This window comes from Engraulis encrasicolus, chromosome 1, assembly GCF_034702125.1.
Source record: "Engraulis encrasicolus isolate BLACKSEA-1 chromosome 1, IST_EnEncr_1.0, whole genome shotgun sequence".
Lineage (NCBI taxonomy): Eukaryota > Metazoa > Chordata > Actinopteri > Clupeiformes > Engraulidae > Engraulis > Engraulis encrasicolus.
Genome location: NC_085857.1, coordinates 35801854 through 35809368, shown reverse-complemented (window position 1 = coordinate 35809368; position 7515 = coordinate 35801854).

Sequence of the window (7515 nt, the reverse complement as noted above, 5' to 3'; positions counted from 1 at the left end):
TCCAGAATACGCCAGAATTCTACAAGTATAATACATAAATATATAGTACATAACATGCTTAACATCAAAATATATACAGTATATACTGTATACTGTAGTACATGACATACTGTACATCATAAATATATACAGTATATTTACAGATTATGTACATCAAAGTAAGATGTTGGTGAGGTAATGTCCGTGGTTATCATCGCCGGTTTTTCTTCTGAACAGTACTGTAAATTGGGAGATCGTCTTCTCTCTGTTTCCTGTGAACAACACCATGATACAAGACATTGCATTAAAGTTCAGTACATTGCGCTTTTATTTGAATTGACTTAAACAATTAAGGACATAATGTGAAGCTACATACAAAGATGAAATGGAGAATGTGAAGGGATTAAGGATTGTCATTAATGTTTTTCCTAAACCTAATACTAATAAACTCACCGAGCTTCCTTTGGTTTGCAAAATTTTACTGAAGAATACTCAACATCCTCTTGTGCTTCTTTGGTATGAGTCTGGGTGGTGGAAAGTTTAGGGTTGGCGTGTGGTCCCTCAACCATGCTGGCATAGTGGACATCGTCGTTGGCGCCCCCTTCTGGTACTGTGGAAATTTGTCTTTGTGAGCTGAGGTTAGAGGTCATTGCTGGGCCTTTTCTTGACACATCAATATGGTTACCGCATTGACCAGGATGTGAGTCTGCCTGTGGAAGAGGTAGAGGAAACAGCGAAAATGTATTTTAATTATAAAGTTTTGGAGGGGCGTGAAACTATTTCAAGTGGGACGTTAAATAATTTTCGAAAAATTGAAATAACGTGTGAGTTGCTATTGACTATTTAGTATTTGAATTGTATTGTTTATTGGGCTGAAACATTTGTGAAAATGCAGGGCAAAAAGATGCAAAAGTATTCTAAAATAACTTTTATTATTATTATGAATATTCACTGTGTCATGTCATCAACATGGTTGCTGTGGTTACCAGGATGTGAATCTGCCTTTTTATTATTATTTAGTTCTTGTGTACCCAGCTGACATTGAAGTCTGAGAAACACGAAAACAAGGCAGACAATATTTTATACACTGAGGAGGTTTGTTAAGTTTACTAGGCTATTGAGATTTAAATTTAGGAATGAGACCAGAGCATTTTAAAATGCCTTGCAAGTGCTGACACAAAGGAAGGACTGTTTCAAGTGAATATTTCCTGATTTCCTTGCTTTCCTTTTCCTCAGCCAGCTTTGTCTGGGTTATTGTTGGCTGTCTGGTTCTTTAAAATAAAACAGACTGTTGTGTTAGCACATTGTGTGTGTGTGTGTGTGTGTGTGTGTGTGTGTGTGTGTGTGTGTGTGTGTGTGTGTGTGTGTGTGTGTGTGTGTGTGTGTGTGTGTGTGTTTGAACAGTTTAAACGATCAACACACCTGTTGCGAAATAGGCCTAGTTCCTTTTTGAAGGAGAGCACAAAACGTCTTCTTTCTATTGAGGAGCAGAATACAGAAGTTTTTGTTGTTAGTTTAGTTAAGTTTAGTTTAGTTAGTTAGTTTGTTGTTATAAGAAAGGCAATGACCAATTTCATTTGCATGCTGATATTCACACCTCTTTCCTACAATTTCACTGTAGCCCTACTTCACAATTTCTATTACAACAACTTAAGATCTCCATCTTTGTAATAAATCCACAGTTCCCTCATATGATGAGAAGTGTGTACAGTCAGTAGACAAGAAGAGGAACTGCAATCATGGAGAACATTACTCGCTTTGTACAGTCATCATATTTTTTGTGTCAAAGAATACAAATGCAACATGTTATTTCATAGGAAACTGGACTCAATAGCTATGTGTCATTCTGGGAAAACTCTGCAAAAGGATCAGTGTGTATTGGATCACCAAACTCAGTAGTTTGGTTAATCGCACGTATATGACACAAAGTTAGTAGGCCTAAGTTAGGTAACACTTTACTTGACGCAGGCAATAACAGTGTCATAACGCAGTCATTTCATGTGTCATTAACCTTACGTCAATGTCATAAACATTTTACATTATTTTATGTCATGAAGTGACATTTGGCTATGGTAAAGACAGGCAATGACAATATGTTTATGACTCATTCATGACTGTGTCATGACACTGTTTTAACACTTATGACACCGTTATGTCATACGCACGATGACGGTGTCAAGTTAAGTGTAACCGTAAGTTCTTTTCAGTTCTACATAATCTCATGCCTTTAACTTGCACCCAAAGCATTATTTAAAACTAAAAGTGTTTCAGCGTGTCCACTTCTGTAACTAGTGTCTTTTACCTCAGCCAGAGAAAGCCAATGACCAACACAAACGCCACGACAACAACAATCACGGCAGCTGCATTTCTCCCAGAGCCTTGCTGTGAGCCTGCACACACAAACATTTACACCGGGTCGGTAATTTAGTTATCGATATTTCATGAGTTCATTAGCCATACTTAGTACATTGGCTACCATGTGTTAATTAGTCATACTTGCATAATACATTAACAACAACATTGTTTCGTTCAAAATGATATGTAAACAATGAAATAAACAATTAATTATGAATCATGATTAAATAATTAAATTATCTATTTTTGAAATCGTTAAAAATGTCTTGGATGATCTAATGCCCTTTCCATTATTCTAGAGAATCATGGGCATAATTGAGTTCATACAGGAGTAAAATCATGTTGGTGAATAAAGCAATCTCAACTGGCCTTACCTGAAGTGGGCAATGATAAAAGCTCAGAGATCTTCCAACCAATGTCATTTTGTGCCACACAGTAATAGAATCCACTGATCTCGGAACTGTTGCTGATGACCACATGATTCTGACCCACACCCAGCAACGTGATGTTACCACCATCCTTCCTGTACCAGGTATAGGTGTGCACTGGAGGGTTGGCATCACTGATGCAGGTCAGAGTCACTGTGTTGTTCTCATTATGACCACCAGGAGGAGAGGCAATCGAAGTGATATGCCTTGGAGCGTCTGACAACACATTGCATCAACAATTTTTTCCCAACTTCAAAAATAACGCCATGTTTTGATGATTATGAATTAAATAGAAATAGATAACAACTGAATTGAATTGTATTTAAGACAATGTTTGCTGTTCCTTATTTTATCAGGAAGGCATGCTATTCAGCCTACACATTACATTCCAGAAAGAACAAAAAACAAAACCAAAGGACTGTAGGCCTATGTAAATGCACGAAGGATAAGTAGGTTAAATAAAATGCATACACTCAATGAAAAGCACTAAATATTAATATAATTAAGATTTGTATTCATTCATACATACATCTGACATGGAGAGTAGCTGCAGATGACGTCACGTCCTCTTGCCCCTCGATGGCACAGTAGTACTGGCCTGCATCCTCACTGCTGACTGGGTTGAGGGGCAGGCTGCTGGAGGTGGAGGGATGTCTGGAAGAGGTCTACGAAGGCATTATCATATCAACAATCTTGTCTGTGCCCTTGTAGCAAAGGATTGGAGCCCCTTTTCTATTTACAATCGTGGAAGGCTAGGCTATTATAATTTTACTTGACTTTAAGTTTACTTTTTGACTTTTGTTACACATGCAAATTCAACATTTACAACTTGAAATGTAATGCAACACATTTGAGTTTTGGCAGCACGTATGTGTTACAGGGTGATAAACATTTTTACCATTTGACGTTTACTTAAAATGTAGTGTTACACAGTATTGCTTTCTACAACAAATTCAATATTAACATAGTATGCATGCAGCTGACTTATAAAGCAATTATACCTCGGTAGGTGTCATGTTGTCCTTGTACCAGATGAAGGTCATGTTGCCCTTCAGTTTGCATCTGGTGCTGCAGGTCAGCGTAACGTTGTCTCCCTCGGTCACTGTGTCAGAGCTCATCGAAACTTGCAGATCTGATAATAAGCAAACACATGCGAGAGGTGAGAAGTACCCCTTATCTGTGGCTGGTGCCCTGGAACAATGCACAACCCCACCAGGGAGCGTGTGCAATGTCCTTTAGTATGTGTGAGTGCACTTTGGATTCCATTACATTCACAGTCCCTGGAACAATGTGGGGTTAGTGGCCTTGACCATGAATAAAAGTATAGGAAGGGATACACTGTCTTCCTGGTGGGATCCGAACCTGCAACCCTCTAATCTGAAGACCATGTTATTCTCATTTCATATGGTATATGGATACTTAATGTTACTTACACCTGTTCAGGCCAAGGCTCTGCCAATCTTGCTGAGGAGCTGAACTCCTTCTATGCCCGGTTTGAATCCAACATAAAGCCTGAAGTTCTGCTAGAGAGTGACTACTGCCCCATCCAACTATCTGTGACAGACGTTTATACATCGTTCAAGAAAGTGAATGTTCACAAGGCTCCTGGACCTGACAACATCCCAGGTCGTGTGCTTAAAGCCTGCGCATCTGAATTAGCTGGTGTCTTTACAGATATTTTTAACCTCTCACTACAGCAGTCTGTTGTCCCTGCATGCTTCAAGAGGACTACCATCATCCCAGTCCCTAAAAAATCTACAGTGAGTTGTCTGAATGATTACCGACCAGTAGCTCTTACACCTGTTGCCATGAAGTGCTTTGAGAGGCTTATCAAGATGCATATCACATCATCTATTCCTGCTGCACTTGACCCACTTCAGTTCGCCTATAGGTCAAACAGATCAACTGATGACGCCATTGCCCTTGCACTAAACACCGCTCTTACCCATCTTGATCACAGTAACACCTATGTGAGGTTGCTCTTTATCGACTACAGCTCTGCCTTCAACACAATTATTCCATCCAAACTAGTGTTAAAGTTGCAATCTCTAAACCTTAATCCTTCACTCTGCAGCTGGATTCTAAACTTTCTCACCGATAGGCCTCAAGCAGTGCGACTGGGCAAGTTCACCTCCTCCACACTCTGCCTCAGTACCGGCGCGCCCCAGGGATGTGTGCTCAGCCCCCTACTCTATTCCCTTTTCACACATGACTGCAGAGCCATTCACAATTCCAATACCATCATTAAGTTTACTGATGACACTACGGTAATTGGCTGCATCACAAATGGAGATGAGTCAGCCTACAGGGCTGAGGTGGCGGCATTGTCAACCTGGTGTGTGGATAACAATCTACTCCTGAATGTCAGCAAAACAAAGGAGTTGATCGTGGATTTCCGGAGGACACAACACCAGCCACACCAGCCAATTTACATCGCTGATACTGCAGTGGAGAGGGTTAAGAGCTATAAATTCCTAGGAGTCAACATCAAGGAGGATCTCAGCTGGTCTCATCACATCAATTGCATAACTAAGACGGCTAGACAGCGACTGTTTTTTCTGAGACGGCTGCACAGATATGGAATGGAGAGTAGGATACTGGTCAACTTCTATCGCTGTACAATAGAAAGCATACTAACTGGTAATTTCACAGCCTGGTATGGTAACACCACTGCCCAAGACAGGAGAGACCTCCAGCGAGTCATCAAATCTGCTCAACGGACAATTAAAGCAGATCTACCCAACATCCAGGATCTCTACAATCAGCGGTGTCTGAGGAGGGCCAAACGAATTATAGCTGATCCGCACCACCCCAGCTACACACACTTCAACCTTCTACCATCTGCCCGGAGATACAGGTGCTTACGTGCTCACACCAGCCGACTCAGGGACAGCTTCTTCCCTCAGTGTATCAGACTGTTGAATTCAAAAACACAGACATGGGAAGGAATTCACTCATCACATCTCCCCTTTCTCGAACCTGCCAATTTTTTATTTATTTTTTGCAGCTTTCAACTTTTTCAACTTTTTAAATATATATTTTTTTCCCTACTTTTTTTTTGCCTTTTTAACATTCTTTTTTACCTTTTTTGGGACTACCAGAGCAGGGAAGCTTTTCATTGTATATATATGTTTCATATATATACACATGACAATAAAAATATCTTGTATCTTGTATCTTGTAATAACCAATGTTAATGGGGGAATGTGTGGTACCATTGGAACATTCTCTTTCTACCCTTTCCCATGGTTTGTGTGTTCCCGAGAAATGAATGTCAATGAATAAATGCATCTGCTCATCAGACTGTACTGTAGCTATAACAGTAATATAAAGTGTTGATTGATTTCCTCATCAATATATAATATAATATATAATATAATATACAGACAGAAAGCAGAGATCCACCAATTTCCATGTCACGTCGCTGCTATGTGCGGTTTGCCAGCAATGAAGCAGAGAAGCGGAGGTGCGCTTTTCACAAGACAGCACGACACCAGAAAGGCAGTAAATTCAGCGTGTCTGTTTAGCATGAGAATTAAGATGCAACAACTGATCAGTATTTTATATGAGCTCTTTGGTATTGTATACAAATCAAACACAATTTCACAAAAGACTGATGTGTACTTCAATCATCATCAAAAGGCAGAGTAGTCAGCAGTGCATACAGAATAATCTGACATGACTTCAATTAATTTTCGTGTTGTATAGGCCTGTCAGCAGCACATCTCATAGGGACACACTGTCCTCCTACAGATAATGTGAAAGTGAAGTGAAAGCCCATTGGGAAACTCCAACTCCCATTGTCATTGTGACACAGCACTCCACAGCACACAAGTGAACACTGCACACTGCACACAACGAAATTGCAGTTATGCCTCACCCGTGCAAGGGGGTACCATGCTCAGGGTACCTCAGTCATGGAGGAGGATGGGGGAAGAGCACTGGTTGATTACTCCCCCCACCAACCTGGCGGGTCGGGAGTCGAACCGGCAACCTCTGGGATGCAAGTCTGACGCCCTAACCGCTCACCCATGACTGCCCATAACCAAACTTAGTTCACAAAATGCACAAGCTTTACCTGTGACCAAGACGTTGACCGCTCCACCAGAGAAGGCTCCTCCTGGTTTTTCGGTGGTGTATCTGAAGTGATACTGCCCGGAGTCATTCAGTCCCAGGTCTCTGATCCGGACAGTGCAGTTATGGACGTCGTCAGCACCCAGATGCTCTATTCTGCCCTGATACACAGGGAAACGTATGTAACAACATGTAACATGATGTACTTGTACTGTACCTCAGGGCAAGGATTATGATTGGGTGCGTACAATGGAAGTAGGCCTACATACACATTATGTTGATACATTACATGACACACTTAGCTGACGTTTTCAGTGACTAAAGTTATTTTGAGTACAGAGTATTGAATTGAATTGAATTGAATTGAAAACTTCATTGCAGACTCAGAATGGTCCATATAAAATATTAAAAAACATAAAAAAACACATAAGAAACATACAGGACATCACAAATAAGACATTAGGATACATTCAGACATTTATACCAGTGCTTCCACAATTCCAAGTAATATCTTGTGTTACTCTTCCTGGTATCAGCAAATGCAGATATTATACCATTGTTTGATTTAACAAGTCTACCCATAAATCTATACATACAATTCCTCAACAGTGCATGAAAAGCGGGGACCCCACAATTAACAAATAAAGTGCTAGTGCTTGTCCATCTTGGGATCTTAAGG